At 38.0% G+C, this 12,950-nt stretch overlaps 2 protein-coding genes across 13 annotated transcripts in view; one reads left to right on the top strand and one right to left on the bottom strand.

Moving 5' to 3' along the window:
- The window catches only part of GPR141 (G protein-coupled receptor 141), a 46,227-nt gene extending 34,998 nt beyond the window's left edge, over positions 1-11,229 (bottom strand). Inside the window, exon 1 of the mRNA XM_003982959.5 lies at positions 11,123-11,229. The gene's annotated coding sequence lies outside the window, so the exon portion shown is untranslated. The remainder of the gene's footprint in view (positions 1-11,122) is intronic.
- Positions 1-12,950, top strand: part of ELMO1 (engulfment and cell motility 1) — a 732,114-nt gene that overhangs the window by 64,152 nt on the left and 655,012 nt on the right. For all 12 annotated transcript variants that reach the window (XM_045053264.1, XM_045053261.1, XM_045053265.1 and 9 more), the window contains one exon: positions 10,871-11,050. The gene's annotated coding sequence lies outside the window, so the exon portion shown is untranslated. The remainder of the gene's footprint in view (positions 1-10,870; positions 11,051-12,950) is intronic.

The following is a 12,950-nucleotide window of genomic DNA, read 5'->3' as shown; positions in this document are numbered from 1 at the left end:
TTTGGCCAATGTTTGTTGAGCAGCTGCCTATTCCTGGCCCTGACCTGAGTGACTTATTTGCACTCTCTCCTTGTAATCCTTATGACAACTCTCTACAACATGAATTATTACCTTCAGGTTAAGTAGGTTGACTAGGGCTCATATGTGGCTGAACAGGACATTGAATTCAATTCTGTCAAACCAGACAACCCACCATGTGAAAACTGAGCCTTAAGTATTTATGTGTAGAATTACCAAATAAAATATAAGATAACCAGTTAGATTTGAATTCCAGATAAAGAGCAAATAATTATTTTTGTACAAGTATCCCATGCAATATTTGGGACATACTTATACTAAAAAAATTATTTATCATTTATCCAGAATTCAACTTTAACTGGGAGTCCTCTATTTTTGTTTTCTAAATCTGGCAGCTCTAGGTGAGATAAAAGGGAGGCCAGAGGTGAGCAGAGATATAACGGTGCTTAGCAAATGTCCCCCTTGTGTCCCAAAGCAAGACTCACCTCCTTTCCTCCTGTGACAACACATTTAAATAAATGAAAAAGTATTTATGGCATACCATTTTCTTAATTGTTATTTAAGGAGGGGGGGTTAAACCAAGCTTGTGGGAGAAGAAGAACATAGGCTGGACTCTTCTAAAAGAAAGAATATTATCTAGTGGGCTATATCCATAGAAATATATAGGAGCTGGGTATAAATTCATGTATAAGTTTTATGACTGTTAATTTGCATGAAAAATGTCATTGTGTGATATTCTATTTTAAACATAAAGTCATACAAATGCTGATGTGCTAGTTACCCATACACACTTGTATTTTTTTCTGCACATTTGGGGAATGGGAGATTCTAACTGAAAATTCCTTTTAACCAAGAGCAGCGGCATAGCGTGTAGTTGGAGAGGTTCAGAGGGGAAACATCTCCTGCAAGATGCCCACCCCATCTTTCTACCTACAAGTCATAGATAGAGACAACCTGATACAGTGGTGATAGGTGACTTTTGCTTTCAACTGGGACACGATGTTAAGCCTTACTAAAAGAGAAATCTATAAAAAGGGAATTGGGTGCTGAGGCTGGACATACTATGTTTTCCCAGTGCTTTGGTACTGAATTCCAGTTTCTGCATTTATTCCCAAACCCTAACTTTTCAAAAGGTCAAACTGTAACAAAATGCCTTCTGCCCTATGTTTATTCTGACCATATACTCTTTCTCTTTTTATGCCCCTAAGTCACCAATTCAATAACTTACTAAAATTGAGGCATAGGGTATAATGAAACAAATAAGGCTTAACACCAGCTCTACCAGCATCTGGATAACTGAGGACAAGTATTCAACCTCTCTGAGCTTCAGTTTAGCTACCAAGAGTTTTCCTTCAAGGAGCAAGGAAAGGAAGCACAGAATAATGGTTAGATAAGCCCTCTGGCTTCTTGAGCTCCACTTCCCACTATACAGGATCACAGAAGCAAATGATAGGAGGCACCATCCTGATTCTGTCATGCTCAGAAACTGGTAGTTTATTTCAAATGTTTTTGGCAGTTTTATTAAAATAAAACACAAATTTATATTTACACATATTTTCCTATTATACACATTTAACTATTCAAAATATAAAATACAGGGGCGCCTGGGTGGCTCAGTTGGCTAAGCGTCCGACTTCGGCTCAGGTCATGATCTCGCAGTCTGTGAGTTCAAGCCCCGCGTCGGGCTCTGGGCTGATGGCTCAGAGCCTGGAGCCTGTTTCCGATTCTGTGTCTCCCTCTCTCTCTGCCCCTCCCCCGTTCATGCTCTGTCTCTCTCTGTCCCCAAAAAAATAAATAAACGTTGAAAAAAAAATTAAAAAAAAATAAACGTTAAAAAAAACAAAATTCAAAACAAAACAAAATATAGAATACATTAAAAAAAATCCAAGTTGATTTGGGATTCTGACTGCTTATAATCTAGATAAAAGGTTTTCAAACTACAGGTTAAGAGCCAAATCCCATCTGCCAGCTGATTTTGTAAGCAAAGTTTTATTAGAACGCAGCCACACATATCTGTTCATGTATGTTCTGTGGCTGCTTTCCTGCTACAATGACAGTTGAGCGATCATGGGAGGGACTATATGACCTACAAACTCAAAAATATTTACTATGTTTTTTAACAAAAAAAAAAGTTTTTTCCAGTCTCTGATTATAAATTGAAGGACTTATTTATTTATAAAGATTTTATTTATAGGGAGAGAGCATGTGCACACGGGTGAGGACATGATGGGGGGAGTGGCAGAGAGAGAGGAGACAGAGAATCCCAAGTGGGCTCCACGCCAATAGCATGAGGCTCAAATCTGCAACCCCAAGATCAAGAGTCACACACTCCACCAACCGAGCCAGCCAGGCCCTCTGAAATCAATTTATTTAGATGGGCAGGAATTCATTCATGGGTTCCAGTGGTGCCAACAAGACAACAGCATATAAGACTGGAAGCTTTTATAATTAGAAGTCGTAGCTGATCTGGCTTCTAACCCCACCTTATATAGAATATGTACTGTGAGATAGAGAGAATTAAAGCTTGGCATGATGTCAAACACAGGCAATGTCAATAAATGTTCAGTCTCTTCATTTAAACAGGTATTAAAATGAATATCAGCTTTTCCTCTATACTCTGTTTCATTTCAGAAGTGACAAAGAGCAAAGGAGAGCAGTCAGGAGTGTCACTGATAAAACGAGACAATGAAAGGCCTCTGTATAATTTTGTTTGAACACAGACAAAAACAAGGTCGCTGGGCCACACATGAAGTAGCATACATCCCCTTCCTTAGTTAAAATTAATGACCGAAATATAAAATGGCCTTTGCTTTCTGGCAACATCCAGTATAGCGCCAACCCCTACTTCTTGAAACCCTCCCCTAAATCACTCCATCAAAGCCCAAATTCTGTGATAGATTGTTTCTAACACTATCTTATTGAGTTAGCCCGTGGTCCCCCATGGTGTGTTTTCTCCCTCCCTGCAATGAGTAATAAACCAGAGCTTTTAAACTATAGGTATCCACGTGGTCTTTGATTGAATGTCATTGACAGATGGGACAGTGAGATGAGAATAGTTTCAGGTTTATTGTAGGAACTATAAACTCTATAGTGGTTGTAGGAGGGAAGAAAGATGATAATTATTGAATAATACTGTGTCCTAGGCATTTTGCATATGTCAGTACTTTGGATCCTTACAATTCTCATTTGAGTTAGATGTGATCTCTCTTTTACGGACACAAAATCTGAGGCTTGTTGGAGTTGACCAAGGTGTGGGGCATGGCAGATGTGTTTGCCACTAAGAAGTATACAAAGGCCGAAAGACTCATGATTTTTTACAAAGAAAGCATAGCTTTTAAAAGGAATAAGGCCTATATCTCCCCCTATGATAGCCTCTCTTGTATGTATGCACAGTACTGGGTATTGGGGCCAGGATGCACAGATCGCCTCTCTGAATATTCCTTCTCTCAGGCCACTGGATCGGAGTCTATGGGGAGACTTAGAAATTGGTGCTTTTAACAAGTTGTTCAGGTGCTTCCAATACAGACACACCTGGAGAATCACTGCGTTAATGTAATGGACTTCCACATTCCTTGTCAGTCCTTCAAATTTCACACATCAAGTCTCAGTTGAGAGTCCCAACCTTCTGACCCCTCTGTCTTCACTGACCTTCCTACACATGAAATTATCCCAGCTCTTAGAGTCCACATCATGCAACTCGTGCCCGAATACAGAGGCTGCTGGAGAAAACTCAAACAAAATTCACTTCCCTGACCTGCAACAGTATCCAGGTGACCTTAATCTTTGATTTTGTCATTATCAACATAAAGTAAAAATTATCTAAACCTAACCTGGAACAGAGCTTTTCTGTGTAATCCACTTCACTATGTTCTTTTGGGAAGCAATTAGTATTCCTGATAAAATGCTTTCAATTTTTTTCTAGTAAGTCTTAATGGTATTAAGACCTGGTATAGAAAACTAGCTACTTATACAAGCTCCCTATACATCATCTGGCTAATGATTTTTACTCAACATTCTTTTTCTTTTTATGCAATCTAACAAAAATTATCTAACCACTTTTTTCTTGTTCTCTGCCAAGAGCAACATCTTAGAATTGGCCTCTTTTAGATCTTTTTTCTCTGAACAAAATTTGACATTAAACTTTCAAGTTCTTTTCATTGAATTTTTTTTCAATATATGAAATTTATTGTCAAATTGGTTTCCATACAACACCCAGTGCTCATCCCAAAAGGTGCCCTCCTCAATACCCATCACCCACCCTCCCCACCCTCCCACCCCCCATCAACCCTCAGTTTGTTCTCAGTTTTTAACAGTCTCTTATGCTTTGGCTCTCTCCCACTCTAACCTCTTTTTTTTTTTTTTTCCTTCCTCTCCCCCATGGGTTTCTGTTAAGTTTCTCAGGATCCACATAAGAGTGAAACCATATGGTATCTGTCTTTTTCTGTATGGCTTAGTTCACTTAGCATCACACTCTCCAGTTCCATCCACGTTGCTACAAAGGGCCATATTTCGTTCTTTCTCATTGCCATGTAGTACTCCATTGTGTATATAAACCACAATTTCTTTATCCATTCATCAGTTGATGGACATTTAGGCTCTTTCCATAATTTGGCTATTGTTGAGAGTGCTGCTATAAACATTGGGGTACAAGTGCCCCTATGCATCAGTACTCCTGTATCCCTTGGGTAAATTCCTAGCAGTGCTATTGCTGGGTCATAGGGTAGGTCTATTTTTAATTTTCTGAGGAACCTCCACACTGTTTTCATTAAATTTTCTTTAAAAATTTAGTAGTAAAATAAAGATTATTATACCTATCTCCTGCTTAGAAGCCATAAAAATTTTTGACAAATACAGATCCTCATGGTGACATGATCTTTGCATTTGTTTTACATGGGTAAATTGTAGCTTTCCAAATATATTATTGTCTCCTAGACAGAAGGGGTCATAAACATCTTTGAATATTTCCACATGCTTCTCTACCTATAATATTAACAAAGAACGAAGTAGATAATAATCCCTATTTTACTATTCATTTTTTTTCCTGAAAACAAGAAAAAGTTTTATTTGACATTTGCTTCATGGGAAGAGATCTGAAACAGGCCAATTTAGCAATTTTGTTCTTGGTAGAGATATTTTTAGGATATATTGTAAATAATGTGGTGTATGGAAAGAGAGACTGGGGGAGTGGATTGATGAAATTTTTTAATTTATTTCTTGCATATCATGTGCAAATCCCAAGTAAAGCTTTTCTAAGTCAGGCTCCTGCATAGAATAAAGTCTGTGCTAGATATGGTCAGTGCTCTGCAAAGAGATTACAACCTAGGGGAAAGAGAAGACTTGCATTAAAATAGTCTTAGGCACTGTGTGATAAATTACATGAGTGCCATTGTACAGGTGTGAAATAATAAGAAACACATATATTTGTCTCTGCCCCCAGTCCCTGACACAGAACTCCTAACTCCTTGTAAAATCCTAAGTGATAAGAGCACTCAGAACATGGTGACTCCGGGTGGGCTCCCAGATGGCTTCTGTATGGGGAGGTAGTCACCAGAAAGACCAAATCCCAAATTTTCAGTCCCATCCCATCCTCCAGAGAGGGGAGAGGGACTGGAAATGGAGTTCATAATTGATCAATCCCAAAAGTAGGGGCTTTGGAGAGCTTTCAGGTTGGTGAACATATCCACACTGGCAGGGCATCTCCCCTGACTCAATAGGGACAAGCTCCAGGGCTCAGGGTCCCTCCCAAGACCTTGCTTTATGTATCTCTTCATTTAGCTGTTCATTTGTAACCTTTATAATATCCTTTAATAAACTGGTATACGTCAGTTAAGTGTTTCTTGAGTTCTGTAAGATGCTTTAGCAAATTAATCAAATCTGAGAAGGGAGTAGTGGAAGACTGTGTTTTGCAGCCAAATCTGACAGAGTGATGTGCACCATGAGGACCTACTACTTGTGATTGGTATCTGAAGCAGGCTGGGAGCAGTTTTTTGGGACTTGGCCTTTAACCTGTGGGGTCTGACTCTATCTCCAGGTAGACAGTGTCAGATCGAGTTAAATTATAGGCCACAGCTGGTATTGTGTAGAAATACTTGATGTGGGAAGAGAAGGCTCTGTACGTTTGTTAACCAGAAATGTCAGAATTGAGGTATTCTGTATTAGTAATAAAGGACACACCCATAAAAGGGAAAGAGTGGGTGGTTTTTCTAATACATCAGGTGACACAGAAAGAGGAGAACATTTCCATCTGTCAATGTCAGTGAAGGCCCTAAGACGTAGTTGCTGTGCTGGTTCACACAACCAGGAGTCCCAGAGGGGAAAATGAGGCAGCGGTGGTCTAGGTATGGATCACAATTTTACAAAGAAGATAATGTGTAATATGCATTTGGGGAAAGATGAGATATTCTAATAATATCTCAGGGGGAACAGATTGGAGAATAGTGGGAGATAATTCATGTCAGGTGTTCTCAGACTAGACCCCAATATTTTCAAACCAGAGATCGCTGGGAGCCAGAATAGACAGGTGATTTATTTTTTCATGTGATTCTAACAATAGAACCAATAATTTATCTTTCCAGAAAAGAGCAGATACTATGATTCCATTTATCTGAAGGATTTAGAATAGTCAACATGAAAGAGACAGACAGTAGAATGGTGGTTACCAGGGAGTGAGTAGAGAGTAGGGATTTATTGTTTAAGGGGTACAGAGATTCAGTTTGGGATGATGAAAAAGTTTTGGAGATGGATAGTGGTGATGGTTGCATAATAATGTAGCTATATTTAATGCAACTGAACAGTACACTTAAACATGGTTAAAATGATAAATTTTGTGTATTCTTTAGCAAAATAAAAATAAGAAACAGGAAAATAATTTGTCTTTAGGACAGACACTTGCTTTAGTCAAGAAAGGATAATTTTGGTGAGCTTTCTCGTAGTACAACTAAAAGGTATTGAAGATGCTTCATATATGGATGGACTGCATTTCTGTTCAATGGGCCTTGCTCTTTAGAGATGATTATGGAACAAACTTATTTTTGATACACTCTAAACAGAGCTTCACATAGGAAGGGAGGAACCTGAATTTGTCGATGTGAAGGTAAGGAGAGAAGTGTTCTGCCCCAGAATCATGAGTAGGCCTCAGTAGCATGGCCACACCCCAGGGCTAATGAGAGGTAGCTGTTGGATACCTCCACAAAGAAGTAGTAATGCCCACATCAGGTGATCCTAACTTTAACATTTTCATTTCCTTCTACAAAATTGTAATTTTTAAGTTATCATCAAGCCTTCAATATAGTTCACAGGCCAGCAAACCACAGCCGGTGGACCAGCCACCTGTTTTTATAAGTCAAGTTTTTATCTCATCACAGATACTTGTTTATGTATTATCTGTGGCTGCTTTTGCATGACACCTACAGAGTTGAGTAGTTGTGGCAGAGATTGTATGGCCTATGAAACCTAAGATGTTTATTATCTAGTCCTTCCAAAAAAAGTTTGCAGAAAAATTTGTTACAGATTCAAGTCAGTTGTGTTTGAGAGGGAACCAGAGGTGCCTTGTTCACTTTCTAGAATGAAGCCAGCCAGAAAGGTGCAGAGCTGGGGTGCCTGGCTGGCTCCATTGGTTGAGAATCCAACTCTTGATCTCGGCTCAGATCATGATTTCATGATTCATGAGATCGAGCCTCACATCAGTCTCTGTGCTGACAGCACGGAGCCTGCTTGGGATTCTCTCTGTCTCTGTCTCTCTCTGCCCTTCCCCTGCTTGATCACTCTCAAAATAAATAAATAAATATTTTTAAAAAGAAAAGAAAAGAAAGAAAGGTGCAGCAGTGATCTGCAGATAGATCCCAGGGCAGCAGTCAGATGAGAGGCACCCGCTGCTTTGGGCTTATAGAACACTGAAGCACAGCCCAGAATATCTCAAAAATCCTTCAGGAAGGGACGGAGCTTCCTGTCATAACTTAAGCCAGACCTTGGACCTTAAATATAATTGGGTTATATATTTGAGATCCCATTTATGAAGGTTTGGAATTTTGGACTCTATGTAGGACTAATCTCAATTCCTAAGGAGATCCAGGAATATGACTTTAGCACAACCTCTAACAGTTGAACAAGTGGTGTTATTTAATGCAGCATGACACTGCACAGGCATGCTCTGTAATTACATCCCAAAGTGAATAGTTTGTTGCTATTTACCTAACAGCTTTTGCAGTGGAGGGGGAGTGAAAGCAGGGAAGGAGGTGGGATGCACTTTTTTGAATAAGGACATTTCAGGCATAACTCCAGATGTACACAGGACTGCGCAGGCTTTTCATTAACATTTCTTAAATTTTTTAAATCTTAAGATTTAAATTTCCCTAGAGTAGTGAATGAATCACTAGCCAGCTATTGTAAATTGAATTCCCCTTTCATAAAATGAAATTATTCCTAGATAGAGAAGAGAGGTACATTTCAATTGCAAGTCATTCTCTACCCTGTGTAGCTGTGGGGAATCCCAAGTGAATGGTGCTCAGATTTTGGCATCATCATTTGGCAAGGCAATGGAAATCAGGCTGAACTTCTTTATCAGAGAACAGAGTGTTACTGTAAGTACTATTAGATCTGAGTTTTGGATTGCCTGTTTATGTGTAATGCTCTAGCTGGTACAACCAACTACCTGGTCTTAGCAGGAAGGGCTCAGACGCTGAGCATGCTGCTATTCCTTAATCAAACACCACTCTCCATCACTCCCTCCCCAGACTAGGTTACTGGAACATCTGTAACATGTGAATTAAATTCAACAAACTTCACTCTTGTTAAAAAAAGATGACTTAATCCCCAGGAACTGCAATCTTTAGTTGACCAAGTATTTTGAAATCATGGTTATGTCCAAAGTTGAAAAGAGAAGCAATCTTTGTCCTTAGCAATGATTGTTTTTAGAGCATTTTGGGTGCTAGGCCTTCAATGTGTCTGTAATTATGTGCCATAATAGGATTATCTTTTCATTCATTCATTCATTCATTCATTCATTCATTCAAATATACATTCCAGAGATGTTGAGCACTTAGTATGTGACAAACATTGTTCCCAAATACAAGGATGAAAAATGCATAGTTCCTGCTCTTACAGAAGTCATATTTTTAGGAAAGAAACTCTGCTTAGGTTAAATTCGATTATGGTTATCATGACTAATACCATTGTCATCAAAAATAAGATAAGACAAGGGGTGCCTGGGTGGCTCAGTCGGTTAAGCAGCCGACTTCGGCCCAGGTCATGATCTCGTGGTCCGTGAGTTCGAGCCCCGCGTCAGGTTCTGTGCTGACAGCTCAGAGCCTGGAGCCTGTTTCAGATTCTGTGTCTCCCTCTCTCTGACCCTCCCCCGTTCATGCTTTGTCTCTCTGTCTCAAAAATAAATAAACGTTAAAAAAAATTTTTTTTTAAATAAGACCATAAGAATATTTGATTAATATTTTGACATAATTCATACCAGATTTGAAGACACTTTGCAAAGTAATATCTCAAAAAATGTCTGACTAATTGCAGAATTTTTGTCAAAGCTATTATTTGGAAGTATATTACTGATTTGTGCATATTACAATCTTCTTTAGTATATTTTTGACATGTTATTTTGGTCATAATGTGCTAATAACATCTATTGTAGTGTTAGCACAGTGGCTTAAACATAGTAGACATCCAATAAACATTTCATTGAATTTTAGATTTGGAAAACATCTTTAGGAATCATCTAGTCCTGTGGTCCTTGACCTTAAATTGGGTTTTGAACCCCTCAAAAATCTGATGAAATATGTGGGCTTTTTTTCTCATTAAAAAGTAGCATATTTACATACACTCAGACTCTTGTATACAACTTTAGGGGATTGGTGGATCACCCTATGTATCATCCACAAACTCCTACATCTTCTACTTTATAATTGTTGGAAATCATTGCCTAGAACAGGAGTTGGAAACCTATGGCCCTGAGGACAAATATAGCTCATCTCCCATTTTTGTATCACCTGTGAGCTAAAGATGGTTTTTACATTTTTGAATGGTTTCATATTATCTTCAATTTTGCCTCCTGGATGGCAAAACCTAAATTATTTACTATCTTGTCCTTTATAGAAAAAATTTGACAAGCCCTGGCCTAAAATGGTTAGAAAATATTTTCTAAATCACTCAGCCAATTACTAGAAAACAGAAGACTAGAATTCATACCACTTGATTCCTCATTTATTGTTCTTCTCATTACTCCTCTTGATCAGTTAAAATATTGACTGATTGATTGACTTAAACCCAATAAAAAAATATAACAAGGAGTTGTAAATCTGGAGTCCTTAATAAAATTTCTTAGACAAATAATTATGCAGTTGTATAGGAAGTTGAAATCCAGGAATTAAGTGACTCATCCAAAATTATATTACAAATTTGTTAAGCAAGATTAAACTCAAACTCAAGTTGTATATTACTGACTTACTTTTTTAAAGTTTACATTATATTTATTTCACATATTTGAAGTGCAATACTTCTTGCAATTCTGTGATTTTAAAGTTGTTTTCAGATTCCCTCTGTCATGTAGTACTGCAAAAATAGGATAAAAGAATCATAATAACCATTATTACACATGTTACTTTGAATATACTTCTTTTAGAAATTTCAAAGTGCCTGACTGCTGTTGATTGTTTTCTTCTATTGATTAAGGCTGCCAGAATAGTTTTAAACCATATGTGAGAATATTACCAATAATAGAGCTTCAAGATTTTCAGAGGAAAAAAACACTTAAAATATAAACATTTTAATAATATGTAAATGCAATATCAAATGCCCAAAGGCCTCTATGATGGTTTTAACAAGACTCTCTTTTTTTCTTTTTTCTTGACAGATTCCGAAACCACTTTTGTTCATTTTTGACCACATATAAAAACTGGGTGTCACCTTCAGAGCAGTGTGTACTACATGGCAAGAACTGGACAATTCCTTTTCTAAAGGAGGAATTGTGATCAAGAGGAAATAAGCTTGCTTTGTACAGCGAGACTGAAGATTCTGAATTAGAACTTCAATGGTAAGTTCAGTATGTTCTCTTCACGCAAAACCTTCATTCATGAGCGCCCCACTCCAGGTCTTCCGCACTTACCTGAAAAAGCCAGACTTCTCAGGGAGGTACTGAGATGGGCCGCCTGTCTGAATTCCAGATGGGATTCTTTTCTAGTAATAAGTCTGCTTGGGCACTTCCACGGACTGCGTGCATTCGAAAGGCCCAGCCAGTTCACTAAACCAAAAGGAAACTGGTGTGTTCGAAGTTCCGCAAGAGCGTCAACAGCAACCACAAAACCTCAAAACTATTTCAAACACACTAGCGTTGAAAAACCAGGCTCTTAAAAAGATGAACAGTAATCCAAGTTGCAAAATGACAACAAGGCCAACTGTCAAGAAATATTAAGGTTTTAGGACTACTGTAAGAATCCATTAAGGAAAAAAAAATATTATCAAAAACAAAAAGGGGAGATAAACTGTGTGTTGTGTTTGGGAGGAAAGATTGTATATGTAGTATTTCCCTTCGAAAATTGACAGAGTTGTTCTGTCACCCACTGGGGACCTAGAACTACTATTCTTATCATGTATTTTGGTGATTAGCTCTGTCATGGATATATAATATTGCCTATGATATGACACTGAACAGTTGATTTACTTTGAGAGAGAGGATGGTTCAAGCAGAGACCATTAGAATGGCAGAGTAAGGGAGTACATTTGTCCACAGCCTTGCTTTTTAGACTCTTAACATTATCTCCAAAAGAAGATAAGCACACAGTCACAGAGATAAACGGCAAGTATTTGAAAGAAAAATAAGTTCCTCAAACTGCTCTAATTTGTCTAGCTTATTATGCAGCACTATAATAGTCTAGAAATATTATAATTATTGTGTAAATTACATGATAATTTTGCATAGAAATCTGTGAGTTAAAATGCTAATTTGTTAAATATCAATATTTTAAATACACTCCAGTTTTTAGCTCTAATTTGACATTTCTGCATTTAAAAAAAGAGAAAAGCGAGCATCAAACACACCATCCCTGGGTTCTCTCTACTTTCAAGGCCCTAATTAGAATTATGATTTTGGTAATTTCTGATGATTTCCGGTTTCCTGTCAAATGCTGAAGAATATTCTAGGCAAATAGTTTGCAATCCCTGTTTCCTATTGTTCACATTTCTTGTTTTACGCCTAGTATTATTAGTGCATCTGACTATTGTTTTTTAGTTTCAAGGGAAGGCCTCTTTGTCTGGAAAGTCTTCAGCTGCAGCAGGTGTGCCCTTTTTGTGTTATAGGAGTAAAAATGTTATATGTTTCAAAATAACTCAAACTGCAGGAATTTTAATTTTTAGTAATGGTAGAGAAGACTGTTCCAGACACACCCACCTTCTAAGAACAACTAAAAAAAAAAAAAAAAAAAAAAAAAAGGATAGAATATAAAACCTATTGGTTTGAAGGCTATAGAAAGCTGGCCAGGTCATGAGAACCTGAAAAAGCAAAATCCCCAGGAAAAGAGAAGTACAAAGGGTGAACCTGATTTTTAATTCTAGTTTTCACTCAAGGTGTTTCTGATTTGTAAGTGGCCACTGAGAGGCAGAGAAATTGAGCAGAAAGGGGTAGTTAGGAAGCTCAGAAGTGAAGGACACCTGTTTAGGGGCAAAATTAGGGTCCAGGGACCACAAAGAAGGTGGCACACTTATAGTCAAGCTTTCAGGTGGGACCTTTACAGGACTTCACCTTTGGAGAAGGCATGAACTAGAAATGCTATGTCATCACAAGATTAGAGCCAAATTTCTAATCTACTAAATTAGTTAGGTAAATAGATAATCAGTGAATAGGTTAAGGGATTCATTATCATCTTAACAGCCTCCCTCTTACCATGAGCAAAAGTTATCTCTGGAGGGGCACCTGAGTGGCTCAGTCGGTTAAAACC

Source organism: Felis catus, chromosome A2 (assembly GCF_018350175.1).
Source record: "Felis catus isolate Fca126 chromosome A2, F.catus_Fca126_mat1.0, whole genome shotgun sequence".
Lineage (NCBI taxonomy): Eukaryota > Metazoa > Chordata > Mammalia > Carnivora > Felidae > Felis > Felis catus.
The sequence above is the reverse complement of the archived record's forward strand: the minus strand, read 5'-3'. Positions and strand labels throughout refer to the sequence as shown.